This window comes from Lipotes vexillifer, unplaced genomic scaffold, assembly GCF_000442215.2.
Source record: "Lipotes vexillifer unplaced genomic scaffold, Lipotes_vexillifer_v1.1 scaffold822, whole genome shotgun sequence".
NCBI classification, from domain to species: domain Eukaryota; kingdom Metazoa; phylum Chordata; class Mammalia; order Artiodactyla; family Lipotidae; genus Lipotes; species Lipotes vexillifer.
Genome location: NW_006770496.1, coordinates 2,756,472 through 2,772,902, shown reverse-complemented (window position 1 = coordinate 2,772,902; position 16,431 = coordinate 2,756,472).

Sequence of the window (16,431 nt, the reverse complement as noted above, 5' to 3'; positions counted from 1 at the left end):
GCCCACCAGTTGTGTCTGAAAGGCAGTGTTTTGTTGCAGATCATTTTTTAATGTCGTATAAAACATGTATTTGCTTCACTTAATTTTTTCTCTTAAATTTTTCTTTGTCTGTTATTAATATTGCCAACATTGTTCTTTTTGCCGACATTGTTCTCCTTGTCTTAGCACATATTTTTGCCTATTCCCTTTAAAATTTTATTTTCAAATTTTCTGTGTCCCTTTGTGTGCCTTTTATAAACAGAATATAAATTATTTTTAACTAAATCTAAATATCTTTGTCTTTTGTGATGAGAGTTTAGAAATCAGTAGTTATTGTGAATATAATAATCTTGTACTTACTGTGTTCGTTTTTCTCTTACATATAAATATGTGTGCACCTGCTTTTCCAGTTCTTTTAAATAATAATAGCATATTATAAATACTGAAGTTTTCCCATTTGCAGATAGGCAAGGCTCTCTAGAAATGTACAGATCCATCCTTGCTTGACTTTGGAAAAACAGTTATGCCAAGTAAATCCAGCTGAAGTGTCAGTACTTCTCAAGAGTGCAAACTCACTTTTTAAAAATGCATGCAAGACATTCTCTCCCTGAGACTTGGTGTAAATAGCAAAAAAGAAGGGAAATAAGGGCCACAGAGCTAGCTGCTATATACGAATAAGTATAATGTTTATTTGAATACTTGCAACAGTTTTGAATTGGTTTCACAAGTTCTCTCTGTTTGACCAAGATCCTTGGCTATTTGACTACATTAACAATATTAATCTTTAAAAAAATTTTTCATATTAAAACTTTTATAGCTTTATTGATATATAAATGATTTTAAAACTGCACATATTTAATGTATACAATTTAATGAGTTTGAACATAGGCATAGAGCTGTGAAACCATCACCACAATCAAAGGAATAAACTTATCCATCGCCTCCAAAAGTTTCTTAGTGCCCTTTTGTTTTGTTCTGTTCTGTTTTATGGTAAGAACACTTAACATGAGATTTACACTCCTACCAAATTTTTGAAGCGTACAATACAGTATTGTTAGTCTTCATGTAAAAGTTACCATCACTGGTTTCTGTGCTCCTTGGACCAGCTTTGGGCAACTGAACTTTGAGCAGTTTGACGCAGGAGGAAATAGGCTGCCCATAAAATTTAGAAAATGTGTAGGTGGGCTCCAAGCTGGTACCCAACCCATGCTTGCCCACCTGCTCCTTGAGCTTACCTCGTAACCGAGTAAGATAAACTCCCTAACACCTGGTACTTAACCATGGTCTAAACTGGTAGCAGAGCCTACTCTGCCCACTGCTTCTTCAGAAACCAGACATGGGGCTGTTCTGACTGTTGCCCGTCTTTGGATTTTTACCATTTTCAGATGGATGTGCCTGTGGTGTTAGGAGAAAAGCAAGTCCAGAGAGCATGTTCTGTGAGGGCACAGGACAAAGACTTCTAGCCCAGTCTAAATGCTAGCAAGCTTCCTGATGGAGAAGATGGTGCCTGCTGGACTGATGGAGAAGGCACAGGTGGGTTCAAAAGGGGAGGGAGAGGGGCAAGGGGCGCCTTCAGTCGTCTGGCCCAATGCCAGGCTACCGGGTTTGGTAATCATGGCGGTGGCGCTGAACTGTCTTTTGCACACTACTAAAGTATAATCTTCAAAAAGTTAAAAACATGACTTCTATGCAAATCTAAAAGGAATGTGTCAAAGATTTTATGTGACATTAATTAATGGGAGAACCTATAAGATGTCAAGCCTTTTGCAATGGAGAATTTGAAGAACAGAGATACCTATAGGCAATCAGAAATGCTGAAAAGAACTGCTAGTAAATGCAAAACTGGTTAATATCTGAAAGGGCAATAAAATGTAACGTTTGGGGTTATCTTTTCTGTAGCCACTGGATGAGATTCATTTGCTTTGCTGTGGACAAGAATCATTTGCATTATTATCAAGTTTTCTACAAGTTACTGCTACCTCTATGGTTGGTAAATAGCCTAATCAATAGGAAGCCAGTCAAAAGTGCACACATTATAGCGTATGCTAGGCAATGCCCAGCAAGCCACTGAGAAGACACTCAGTGGTCTCTTTTGCCCATTTTCAAGTTTTGGACAATTTTTCCTGATAACCCCTTTTTAAGTTGTGAAAAAAAATATATTGGTTTCCAAAAAAGTCATTAACTCTATTGAGTGGGTCAAATATATGTGAGACCCCTGCATGTCCACCTCCCTGCCTGGATTCAGGTCTGGCCTATATTCTAATAATCTCTACTGTGTGTCCTGGGAAGGTCATTCGGGTTTACTCTTGCTATCAAGGGTAGCACATTCAGCAAATTCTTAAGCTCTTGTCATCTCCCCAGCAGCCTTTTGTGGTCCTTTTAACAGTCTGCTGGGCCGAGCAGGAAGAGATGGGTTGCTCTGGGCAGTGTTCAACAGCACAGCTCTTTGTCTCTTGTTGTCAGCCAGCCCTGTCACTACATTGTTCTTCAGGCGGCGTGCCTTTGATGGACTATCTACCCCTATGTCTCAACACTCGGGGCAGCATTTGGAGAAACAACAGCCCTACACTGCTCCTTCTGGTACAGAATAATCCTGTTAGAATATGATGCGCTATCAACTCAATTCCACAGATTCATTGAGAACACCGTGAGGGAGTCCCAAAAATGTAAAGGCATTCTCCTTGTTCTCAAAGTGTTGTCCATCCGCTAGGCAGACAAGCCATACACAAGAAAAAATGACAAAGGCTAGAAAAAGAGCACAAAAGGAAGATAGGGTCCAGATCCCTATTCTGCTATTTGTGTGATCTTGGACAAGTATTTATTTTTTTAACACCATTACCAGGGTATAATTTGTATACCATAAAACCTACCCATTGTAAGTAAACATTTAAATAAAATTATTTTTAGTAATTTTATAGAGCTGTGCAAATATCACTTCGATCCAATTTTAGAACATTTCAATCATCCCAAAAAGTTCCCTTATGACCAGTCAAACCTTATTCTCATCCCAGCTCTTAAACAACCACTGACCTGCTTTCTGTTTCTATAGATTTGTCTTTTCCAGAAGTTTCATATAAATGGAATCATACAATATGTACTCATTTGTATATGGCTGCTTTTACTTAGCATAATGTTTCTGAACTTCAACTGTGTTGTAGTGTGTATTAGCATATGTTCATTCCTTTTGTTTGCTGAACTGTATTCCATTTTATGGATATACCACATTTTGTTTATCCATTCACCAGCTGATGGATATTTGGACTGTCTCAGTTTTGGCCTATTATGAATAATGTTTCTATGAACATTCAGTGGTTAATCTTTGTATAAATGTATGTTCTCATTTCTCTTGGGTAGATACATAGATGTGCATTTGTTGGGTTGTCTGTTAAGTATCTGTTTAACTTTTCAAGAAACTGTCAAACTCTTTTCCAAAGTGGCTGCACCATTTTACATTCCCATCAGCAATGCACGAGGGTTCTAGTTTCTCCACATCCTCATCAATACTTGTTATTATCTGTCTTTTAAATTATAGCCATCCTAGTGGGTATGAATGGTATCTCATTGTGGTTTTGATTTTCATTTTCCCAATGGTTAATGATGTTAAACATATTTTAATGTGCTGATTAGCCATTCATCTATCTTCTTGGGCAAAATGTCTATTCAAATCTGGCCTATTTTTAATTGGGTTGTTTATCTTATTGTTGAGTTGTAAGAGTTGTTTATATATTCTGGATACAAATTCCATACCAGATATATGATGTGCAGATATTTTCTCCCAATCTGGGGCTTGTCTTTTCATTTTCTTAATGGGCAAATTATTTAAGCTACTGGAGTCTAACTTCAATTTTTGCATATACATTGTGGGAAAATTAACAATACCTATTTTCAGGATTGTTGAAAGGGTTAAAAGAGAGAAGTACTTAGCACAGAGTTTGGAAATATTAGGAGGCTTGCTGAACGTTTAATGAATAATCTGAATATAAGAAAGTATCTGGGAAAATGCCAAATTGCAGGTAGACGGTGAGTGCTTCACTCATTCAGCGAGGAAAGAAATCAGGCAAGAGCTGCAGGCCCCACAGTTCCACAGTGGGAGTAAAATCTTGGGATATGCATTGAAGGATGAAAAACACTGGACATAGGAAGGCAGTCCAGGATAGGGAAACAGCCAACAGAGGCACAGAGGCCAGAGGAAGCAAAGCGTGTGAGGATGGCAGAAGGGAGACCAATTTACTACAGACTCTGTTCTTCATACAGAGCCAAATACCGTGAAAGCCTGATGTGATCGAGTTAGTATGTAAAATAGACATTTTGTACAGTTCTCTAACATTCAAGTTAAAAAAAAAGTGATCTTTCTGTTTTGAAATGGAAAAATCAAAGTAATAGCAAAAATACTTTAGGCAACATAAAAATATGTCACCATCCTGAAAATAACTGCAAATGTATTACTTGACATGAAGACACTGTGGTGGCCTGACAAGGCTGGTCAGGATATATGACCCAGGCCAGCTGCCCCAGCTGTGCACTCGCTGGGGGCATGGGCCACCATGGAATCTTGTAACTTGGGCCAATTTAAAACTGAGACCATGTTGTCAAGGAGTCGGCAACCAAACACAGATTTAAGAGCCAGAGCCACTGAACCAGGAAACCCAGCTGTTGTGAAAAGAGGGTAAACCCAAAAAGTCAGGAAATAATAACAGCTGCTGTCTATTTGAGCTTACTACATACCTGGGACTAGATCGAGTTTTTACATGAATGATCTCATTTATTTAATCTTTGCTCTTCCACGTGAAATAGGTCCTGTTATTGTCCCCATTTTACAGATGAGGAAACCAAGACTCATTGAGGTTAAGATACATGGCAGAACTGGGGGTTGAACTTAGACAGTCCGACCCAGGGCCTTGCTCTTAAGCATGGTCTTTCCTGACCACATCTCAGGCTGGGCTCACATCAGTGGCAGAAATCACTGCCTGTTTCTCTCGGTATCCTCGTCAGCCAGCACAGGACCTGGCATAGAGGCAGGTACCTAAGAGTTGTATACGGAAGAGAGACTGGCAGAGGCCAAAGCCAAAGCAACACCTAACATCACAGTAGGAAGCTGAGCACTGCATGTCTGGGGAGTGATGGAGACATCCACAGGTAAACACCATGATCAGCAGTGAGGTAGAATACAGGAACATCTGGCTGCAAATCATCTACCTTTTAAACATCCATTTGAGCAGTTCCAGGTTTTGCCCCTGTAGTAATAACTCCACCCCCCCACACATTTTATTTCACAGGACTTTGTGGAGCCAGTCCCATAACTGGTCCTCTGGGACTTGTGTATGACCCAGCGTCTACTACAAGAGTGAATTCAACACAGAGAATATCACATTTGCAGCTGCCTGGGACAGGTTGGAAACTGCTCCTCCAACCTGCATCATGCCGCACGGCATGATGGTTCAGGGTCAGACTACATCCACCTTTTGCCAGCTGCCTGATGGCCAGGGAGTTTAATCTCTCTGGCCTCAATTTCATCTTCTCTAAAATATAAATAATAAGAGTTTCTACCCCAGAGAAAGCCATAGGGCTGCAGGGAAGTTTAAATAAAATATTGCCTTTACAGTCATGAGCACAGGGCCTGGCATTTAGGAGAGACTCAAAAAACTGTTGGTATTATCATTCTACTTTCCCAGATGCTAGGTCCAAAACCCCTGTCAGGTGGGAGTATCCCTTCCCCAAATGTGTCACATCCTTTCTATGCAGTCCTGGGCTGGGATACACAGGACCCGTTGGGGCTGACTTGCCATTCTTATCCTATGCAGAGAAGGAGCGGATGAACTCTTTGAAGATAAGGCATCCCTAATGCCCTTGCTTCCTCCGTAATTCTCCACCCCCTCTTTTTTCCCCCTTTCAGCCTAGTAGACAAAGAATGAGCGTCCTGGCGTCTCGCCAGATGTAGCAGGAAGTTATGAATGGGGATTGCACAGGACAGTTGACTCTCTACAGAGATAGTCCCCAAATTAATCCTGAAGGCTGGGCAGTAACCACAGGAAACTTGGAGCCATGAGGCCACCACTTAACACTTACATATCTCTGTCTGTTCTGGAGTGGTAGGCAAGCAATAGCCTAATCCACTAAAGGCCTGGGGGAGGTATTATTAGTCATGGACTATCTGAAATCAACCTTTAGGAATATATACTCAGGGGCAGAATCTGGAATCATGCCACTGGTGGGACTAGGATCCTTATATGAGTCTAGGAGGAATGTCACAGAAAATTTCCAACAACTGGTTAATGTCTACCAGGGCTTAGAAAATTAGGCCTGTGTTGAAGTGTCAATGCCCAAGGGACTGATTTACTGAACTGCTCTAATTAGGATCTTGTAACACATCAAAGGGCCATTAAAGAAAAAAAGTGCTGGCTTCAGAGACTGAGAAGTATACATAGACATGGTTTGTCTCTTTGACAGGCTCAACAAATGCCATTCTGACACTGCAATGGGCTCTAGTGGGACAACAGCCATCAATTAAATTAAAACATTGACCCATCGGGCCTCCCTGGTGGCGCAGTGGTTGAGAGTCCGCCTGCCGATGCAGGGGATGCGGGTTCGTGCCCCGGTCCGGGAGGATCCCGCGTGCCGCGGAGCGGCTGGGCCCGTGAGCCATGGCCGCTGAGCTTGCGCGTCCGGCAGCGGGAGAGGCTACGACAGTGAGAGGCCCACATATGGCAAAAAAAGCAAAAAACAAAAAAAAACAAAAAAAAAAACATTGACCCATCTACTAAGGCAAGCATGGTGTAACATCATCCCCCATGTCCATTTTCTCCCGTTCTAGCCTTTCTCCCCCTTTAGAAGTCTGAAGCTAGCTCAGAGTCGAAGCTGGGAAAGCTCCTGGATCAAAGAACCACCCAGGACAACCTGCCATTGAGGGTTCAGAAATAAGCTGAGACATTTCATCAACTTCTGGATTATGGTCCTCTTCCCTCTCTCACCACCACATCTTCCATATGCGTCTTCCATTTGAAATCTCCTTAACCACAATGAAAACAGCTTTCCCTGTAGTCACATCTTGCCAAACAATCCATTCTTGCTGCTAAGAATATAGTGCTCTTTGGGAAGCTTTCTATCCGAGCTTCAACCCCAGCACTGCCAATTCACTCTCTGTAAACTTGACTAAGATAGTCAGTCTCTCTGTCTTGGTTTCTTCATCTGTAAAGAGAGAGGATTAATAATTACCTACTTTATGGGGTTGCTGGGAGGATAAGAAATGTATGTCAAGGGCCTGATACATAGTTAGAGTTTGATTAATATAATGGTTTTTATTACACACATACTATTATGATAAAAGGAGACCTGTATGACTGGGAGTACCTAAGAAACACTGACAAACAAGTTTTTATAAAAGGCCGTCCTCATGGCCAAGACAGAGAATGTCTCTCAGAATATCAAGATGCCTATGTCAGGGTATCCTAGGTTGCCCCAGATACAAAACATTCCACAACCCCAATAAGATTCTATGCTTAGCTGATTTTCTAAGCTTCCATTTTTACTGACATTGAAGAACATAATGCAGAAAGCATCAGTCACTCACTACAAGTAACAGGGCTCCTTGGCTGATTCCAGGTCTGGTGTGGGATAAATCTGGAGCTCCTTGTAATACCAGACAGCAGGAAGCTGTCACAGTCCACTGGGGTCAAGGCAAAAGGATCAGGAGCTGTCTAAAAGAGGTTCCCACTGGCCAGAGACGGCCAATCTGAGTATCAATTAGGATAATAACTGCTACAATGGATTGAAATACATCAAATGTATTATAGGGAATCAATTCATTATTTTTAAGTGAAAATAATGACAAGTAAAATAACCTCTCTAATGTGAACTGTACTTCAGAGTAACCAAATTGTTGATGAGGGGAGGTTTCTGTTTAGAGTTTCCAGCTAATAAATGCAGAAGGGATGATAGACTGTCACCATTTTGCAATACTAATGAATTTATTTAGGCAATGATAATCATAATGTCATAGAGAGACAATCAAACATTTTGTTCCTCCTGATGAAAGTACATACCACCATCTATAAAGTGGTCTTGTCAAAAATACCACATTTTAATCTGATCAAACTCTAGATCTAAATACTGATTTGCAAGCAATTCGGAAACATGCTAAATGACACCGTGAGGATAAAATCAGCAAACTCTAGACTGTGAGAAACTTCTATGGGACGAATGATTGGTTTCTTCAACAAAGAGAAAGCTGAAAAGAGAGAGAGAAAGGAGAAGCCTATAAATTAAAAAGCAATCCATGCTGAAAACGCCAAATGCTGGTGAGGATGTAGAGCAACAGGAACGCTTATTCATTGCTGGTGGGAACACAAAATGGAAGACGTTTGGCAGTTTCTTATAAAACTAAACAGTCTCTTAATATATAATCTAGCAATTACATTCCTTGGCACTTACCCAAATAAGTTGAAAATGTATGTCCACACACAACTTTATTCATAATTGCCAGAACTTGGAAGCAATCAAGATATCCTTCAGTAGCTGAATGAATAAACAAACTGATACATCCAGACAACAGAATATTATTCATTACTAAAAAGAAATGAGCTATCAAGACATGAAGGAAACTTAAATGCATATTACTAAGTGAAAGAAGCCAGTCTGAAAAGGCTACCTCTTGTATGATTGCAACTATATATGACATTGTGGAAAAGACAAAACTATGGCCACAGCAAAAAGATCAGTGGCTGCCAGGGATTAGTGGGGAGGGAAGGATGAGTAGACAGAACACAGGATTTTTAGGGCAGTAAAACTGTACCATATGATACATAATATACATATAATTGTATGATATTATAATGGTGGATACATGTCATTATGTGTTTCTTAAAACCCATAGAATACACAACACCAAGAGTGAACCCTAATGTAAACTGTGGACTTTGGGTGATAATGATATCAGTGTAGGTTACAAAGGTACCACTCTGTTGCAGAATGTTGATAGAAGGGAGTTTGTGAGTGTGTGAGGACAGGGGCCATATGGGAGCTCTTTGTACTTTCCACTCAGTTTTGTTGCGAACCTAAAACTTCTCTAAAAAATGAAGTGTATTTTTTTTTAAAAAAAGCAGCCCAGGGCTTTCCTGGTGGCGCAGTGGTTGGGAATCCGCCTGCCAATGCAGGGGACGTGGGTTTGAGCCCTAGTCTGGGAGGATCCCACGTGCCATGCGCCCCCCCCTGCCAATGCAGGGGACGTGGGTTTGAGCCCTAGTCTGGGAGGATCCCACGTGCCATGGAGTAACTAAGCCCATGCGCCACAACTACTGAGCCTCCGCTCTAGAGCCCGCAAGCCACAATTACTGAGGCCCACGTGCCACAACTACTGAAGCCCACCGCAATGAGAGGCCTGTGTACCGCAGCAAGGAGTAGCCCTGGCTCGCTGCAACTAGGGAAGGCCCATGTGCAGTGGCGAAGACCCACCACAGCCAAAAATAATTAATTTTTAGAAAATAATAATAATTAATTTTAAAAAGCAACCCATGTGAAAACTCAACCGATTACAATGTATGGACCTTATCAGGATCCTGATATGGACAAACTATATATAGGGGGTGGGGTGGGAGAAAGAGAGGAGAAATGACTAGACATTGAATGATATTAAGGAATTATTATTGTAATAATTTTAGAGGTGGCAATGTACTGTGGTTATGTTTGAAAAATAGTTCTTGTCCGAATACTGAATTCTGAAATGTGTATGTAATAATATGGAGTCTGAGATTTGCTTTACAAATATTCTGGGAGGAGAACAAGTGAGTAAGAATATGCATAAAACAAGATTGGCTGGGTGATGGGTGCATAGGGTTCATTATATTTTTTGACTACTGTTTATGCTTGAAATTCTCCATAATAAAAAGTTAAAGGAAAAGGGAAGCACCAGTTGGGGTACCACGTCCAGGCTCATGACCACACATATGCTGTGATATTACTTGACCCCATGAACAATGCTCTGGAACTTTTATCACCAGGGAGGAGGTCCAAAACTTGAAATACTGGGTTGGCCAAAAAGTTCGTTCGGGCCTTTTGTAACATCATACAAAAACCCAAACGAACTTTTTGGCCAATCCAATATTAAGCCAGTTAAGGCATGACAATCTGGGAACCTCTAAAAAGTTAAAGTAAACTTAACTATTTCAAACCGTTGACTCCTGTACCCATCAGGTCTTCTGTGGTTGACATGTTTAATGGGAATGAAGAAGTCGATATTGCTTTTGCCCCTGCAATGGCTCTTTAAAATTTAAGTATCATGGAGGCCATCTCTTTTTTTTTTTTTTGACTTTATTATTTTTATTTTTTATTTTTTTTAACATCTTTATTGGGGTATAATTGCTTTACAATGGTGTGTTAGTTTCTGCTTTATAACAGAGTGAATCAGTTATACATATACATATGTTCCCATATCTCTTCCCTCTTTGTCTCCCTCCCTCCCACCCTCCCTATCCCACCCCTCCAGACAGCCACAAAGAACCGAGCCGGTTTCCCTGTGCCATGCGGCTGCTTCCCACTGGCTATCTACCTTACGTTTGTTAGTATATATATGTCCATGTCTCTCTCTCGCCCTATCACACCTCACCCTTCCCCCTCCCCATATCCTCAAGTCTGTTCTCCAGTAGGTCTCTGTCTTTATTCCTGTTTTACCCCTAGGTTCTTCATAACATTTTTTTTTCTTAAATTCCATATATATGTGTTAGCATACGGTATTTGTCCTTCTCTTTCTGACTTACTTCACTCTGTATGACAGACTCTAGATCTATCCACCTCATTACAAATAGCTCAATTTCGTTTCTTTTTATGGCTGAGTAATATTCCATTGTATATATGTGCCACATCTTCTTTATCCATTCATCCGACGACGGGCACTTAGGTTGTTTCCATCTCCGGGCTATTGTAAATAGAGCTGCAATGAACATTTTGGTACATGACTCTTTCTGAATTCTGGTTTCCTCAGGGTATATACCTAGTAGTGGGATTGCTGGGTCATATGGTAGTTCTATTTGTAGTTTTTTAAGGAACCTCCATACTGTTCTCCATAGTGGCTGAACCAATTCACATTCCCACCAGCAGTGCAAGAGTGTTCCCTTTTCTCCACACCCTCTCCAGCATTTATTGTTTCTAGATTTTTTGATGATGGCCATTCTGACTGGTGTGAGATGATATCTCATTGTAGTTTTGATTTGCATTTCTCTAATGATTAATGATGTTGAGCATTCTTTCATGTGTTTGTTGGCAGTCTGTATATCTTCTTTGGAGAAATGTCTATTTAGGTCTTCTGCCCATTTTTGGATTGGGTTGTTTATTTTTTTGTTATTGAGCTGCATGAGCTGCCTGTAAATTTTAGAGATTAATCCTTTGTCAGTTGATTCATTTGCAAATATTTTCTCCCATTCTGAGGGCTGTCTTTTGGTCTTGTTTATGGTTTCCTTTGCTGTGCAAAAGCTTTGAAGTTTCATTAGGTCCCATTTGTTTATTTTTGTTTTTATCTCCATTACTCTAGGAGATGGGTCAAGAAGGATCTTGCTGTGATTTATGTCATAGAGTGTTCTGCCTATGTTTTCCTCTAAGAGTTTGATAGTTTCTGGCCTTACATTTAGGTCTTTAATCCATTTTGAGCTTATTTTTGTGTATGGTGTTAGGGAGTGATCTAATCTCATACTTTTACATGTACCTATCCAATTTTCCCAGCACCACTTATTGAAGAGGCTGTCCTTTCTCCACTGTATATTCCTGCCACCTTTATCAAAGATAAGGTGACCATATGTGCATGGGTTTATCTCTGGGCTTTCTATCCTATTCCATTGATCTATCTTTCTGTTTTTGTGCCAGTACCATACTGTCTTGATTACTGTAGCTTTGTAGTATAGTCTGAAGTCAGGCAGCCTGATTCCTCCAGCTCCATTTTTTGTTCTCAAGATTGCTTTGGCTATTCGGGGTCTTTTGTGTTTCCATACAAATTGTGAAATTTTTTGTTCTAGTTCTGTGAAAAATGCCAGTGGTAGTTTGATAGGGATTGCATTGAATCTATAGATTGCTTTGGGAAGTAGAGTCATTTTCACAATGTTGATTCTTCCAATCCAAGAACATGGTATATCTCTCCATCTGTTTGTATCATCTTTAATTTCTTTCATCAGTGTCTTATAATTTTCTGCATACAGGTCTTTTGTCTCCTTAGGTAGGTTTATTCCTAGATATTTTATTCTTTTTGTTGCAATGGTAAATGGGAGTGTTTTCTTGATTTCACTTTCAGATTTTTCATCATTAGTATATAGGAATGCCAGAGATTTCTGTGCATTAATTTTGTATCCTGCTACTTTACCAAATTCATTGATTAGCTCTAGTAGTTTTCTGGTAGCATCTTTAGGATTCTCTATGTATAGTATCATGTCATCTGCAAACAGTGACAGCTTTACTTCTTCTTTTCCGATTTGGATTCCTTTTATTTCCTTTTCTTCTCTGATTGCTGTGGCTAAAACTTCCAAAACTATGTTGAATAAGAGTGGTGAGAGTGGGCAACCTTGTCTTGTTCCTGACCTTAGTGGAAATGCTTTCAGTTTTTCGCCATTGAGGATGATGTTGGCTGTGGGCTTGTCATATACGGCCTTTATTATATTGAGGAAAGTTCCCTCTACACCTACTTTCTGCAGGGTTTTTATCATAAATGGGTGTTGAATTTTGTCAAAAGCTTTCTCTGCATCTATTGAGATGATCATATGGTTTTTCTCCTTCAATTTGTTAATATGGTTAATCACATTGATAGATTTGCGTATATTGAAGAATCCTTGCATTCCTGGAATAAACCCCACTTGATCATGGTGTATGATCCTTTTAATGTGCTGTTGGATTCTGTTTGCTAGTATTTTGTTGAGGATTTTTGCATCTATGTTCATCAGTGATATTGGCCTGTAGTTTTCTTTCTTTGTGACATCCTTGTCTGGTTTTGGTATCAAGGTGATGGTGGCCTCGTAGAATGAGTTTGGGAGTGTTCCTCCCTCTGCTATATTTTGGAAGAGTTTGAGAAGAATAGGTGTTAGCTCTTCTCTAAATGTTTGATAGAATTCGCCTGTGAAGCCATCTGGTCCTGGGCTTTTGTTTGTTGGAAGATTTTTAATCACAGTTTCAATTTCAGTGTTTGTGATTGGTCTGTTCATATTTTCTATTTCTTCCTGATTCAGTCTTGGCAGTTTGTGCATTTCTAAGAATTTGTCCATTTCTTCCAGATTGTCCATTTTATTGGCATAGAGTTGCTTGTAGTAATCCCTCATGATTTTTTGTATTTCTGCAGTGTCAGTTGTTACTTCTCCTTTTTCATTTCTGATTCTATTGATTTGAGTCTTCTCCCTTATTTTCTTGATGAGTCTGGCTAATGGTTTATCAATTTTGTTAATCTTCTCAAAGAACCAGCTTTTAGTTTTATTGATCTTTGCTATTGTTTCCTTCATTTCTTTTTATGGTTGTTAGTATTTGCCTTATGTATTGAGGTGCTCCTATGTTGGGGGCATAAGTATTTACAATTGTTATATCTTCTTCTTGGATCGATCCCTTAATCATTATGTAGTGTCCTTCTTTGTCTCTTCTGATAGTCCTTATTTTAAAGTCTATTTTGTCTGATATGAGAATTGCTACTCCAGCTTTCTTTTGGTTTCCATTTGCATGGAATATCTTTTTCCATCCCCTTACTTTCAGTCTGTATGTGTCTCTAGGTCTGAAGTGGGTCTCTTGTAGACAGCATATATATGGGTCTTGTTTTTGTATCCATTCAGCCAATCTGTGTCTTTTGGTGGGAGCATTTAGTCCATTTACATTTAAGGTAATTATCGATATGTATGTTCCTATTCCCATTTTCTAAATTGTTTTGGGTTCGTTATTATAGGACTTTTCCTTCTCTTGTGTTTTTGTCTAGAGCAGTTCCTTTAGCATTTGTTGTAAAGCTGGTTTGGTGGTGCTGAACTCTCTCAGCTTTTGCTTGTCTGTAAAGGTTTTAATTTCTCCATCAAATCTGAATGAGATCCTTGCTGGGTAGAGTAATCTTGGTTGCAGGTTTTTCTCCTTCATCACTTTCAGTATGTCCTGCCACTCCCTTCTGGCTTGTAGAGTTTCTGCTGAGAGATCAGCTGTTAACCTTATGGGGATTCCCTTGTGTGTTATTTGTTGTTTTTCCCTTGCTGCTTTTAATATGCTTTCTTTGTATTTAGTTTTTGACAGTTTGATTAATATGTGTCTTGGCGTATTTCTCCTTGAATTTATCCTGTATGGGACTCTCTGTGCTTCCTGGACTTGATTAACGATTTCCTTTCCCATATTAGGGAAGTTTTCAACTATAATCTCTTCAAATATTTTCTCAGTCCCTTTCTTTTTCTCTTCTTCTTCTGGAACCCCTATAATTCGAATGTTGGTGCGTTTAATGTTGTCCCAGAGGTCTCTGAGACTGTCCTCAGTTCTTTTCATTCTTTTTTCTTTATTCTGCTCTGCAGTAGTTATTTCCACTATTTTATCTTCCAGGTCACTTATCCGTTCTTCTGCCTCATTTATTCTGCTATTGATCCCATCTAGAGTATTTTTCATTTCATTTATTGTGTTGTTCATCATTGTCTGTTTCATCTTTATTTCTTCTAGGTCCTTGTTAACTGCTTCTTGCATTTTGTCCATTCTATTTCCAAGATTTTGGATCATCTTTACTATCATTATTCTGAACTCTTTTTCAGGTAGACTGCCTATTTCCTCTTCATTTGTTAGGTCTGGTGGGTTTTTATCCTGCTCCTTCATCTGCTGTGTGTTTTTCTGTCTTCTCATTTTGCTTATCTTACTGTGATTGGGTTCACCTTTTTGCAGGCTGCAAGTTCGTAGCTCCCGTTGTTTTTGATGTCTGTCTCCATTGGCTAAGGTTGGTTCAGTGGGTTGTGTAGGCTTCCTGTTGGAGGGGACTAGTGGCTGTGTTGTGGTGTATGAGGCTAGATCTTGTCTCTCTAGTGGGCAGGTCCACGTCTGGTGGTGTGTTTTGGGGTGTCTGTGGACTTATTATGATTTTAGGCAGCCTCTCTGCTAGTGGGTGGGGTTGTGTTCCTGTTTTGCTATATGGTTGGCATAGGTTGTCCAGCACTGTAGCTTGCTGGTCGTTGAGTGAAGCTGGGTGCTGGTGTTGAGATGGAGATCTCTGGGAGATTTTCGCCGTTTGATATTATGTGGGGCTGGGAGGTCTCTTGTTGACGAGTGTTCTGAAGTTGGCTCTCCCACCTCAGAGGCAGAGTCCTGACTCCTGGCTGGAGCAGCAAGAGCCTTTCATCCACTCGGCTCAAAATAAAAGGGAGAGAAAGTAGAGAGAATTAGTAGAAGTAGGAGGAAATAGGAAAGAAAGAACGAAAGGAGGGAAGGAAGGAAGGAAGAAAGAAAAAGAAGAAAAGAAAGGAAGAAGGCAAGAAGGAAGAAAGAAAAAGAAGAAAAGAAAGGAAGAAGGCAAGAAGGAAAGAAAGGAGGGAGGGAGGGAGGAGGGAAGGAAGGAAGGAAAAATACAGAAAGAAAGAAGGTACAGTAAAATAAAATAAAGTATAATAAAATAAAGTATAATAATAAATAAAATAAAATAAAGTACTTTTTTATTGAATTAAAAAAGTAATTATTTAGAGAAAAAAAAAAGGGACGGATAGAACCTTAGGACAAATGGTGGAAGCAAAGTTATAGAGACAAAATCTTACATAGAAGCATACACATATACCCTCACAAAAAGAGGTAAAGGGGAAAAAATCATAAAACTTGCTCTCGAAGTCCACCTCCTCAATTTGGGATGATTCGTTGTCTAAAAGAGGGAAGGAAGGAAGGAAAGATAGAAGGTAAAGTATAATATAATTGTTTAAATTAAAATTAATTATTAAGAAAAAATTTTTTAAAAAAACCAAAAAACAATGAACGGATAGAACGCTAGGACAAATGGTGGAAGCAAACCTATATAGACAAGATCTCACACAGAAGCATACACATACACATTCACAAAAAGAGGAAAAGGGGAAAAAATCATAGATTTGCTCTAGAAAGTCCGCCTCCTCAATTTGGGATGATTCGCTGTCTATTCATGTATTCCACAGAGGCAGGGTACATCAAATTGATTGTGTAGCTTTAATCCGCTGTTTCTGAGGCTGCTGGGAGAGATTTCCCTTTTTCTTCTTTGTTCTCACAGCTCACAGGGGCTCAGCTTTCGATTTGGCCCTGCCTCTGCGTGTAGGTCGCTGGAGGGCGTCTGTTTTTTGCTCAGACAGGACGGGGTTAAAGGAGCCGCTGACTCAGGGGCTCTGGCGCACTCAGGCCGGGGGGGAGGGAGGGGCACGGAGTGCGGGGCGGGCCTGCGGCGGCAGAAGTCGGCGTGACGTTGCACCAGCCTGAGGCCTGCCGTGTGTTCTCCCTGAGAAATTGTCCCTGGATCCCGGGAACCCGGCAGTGGCG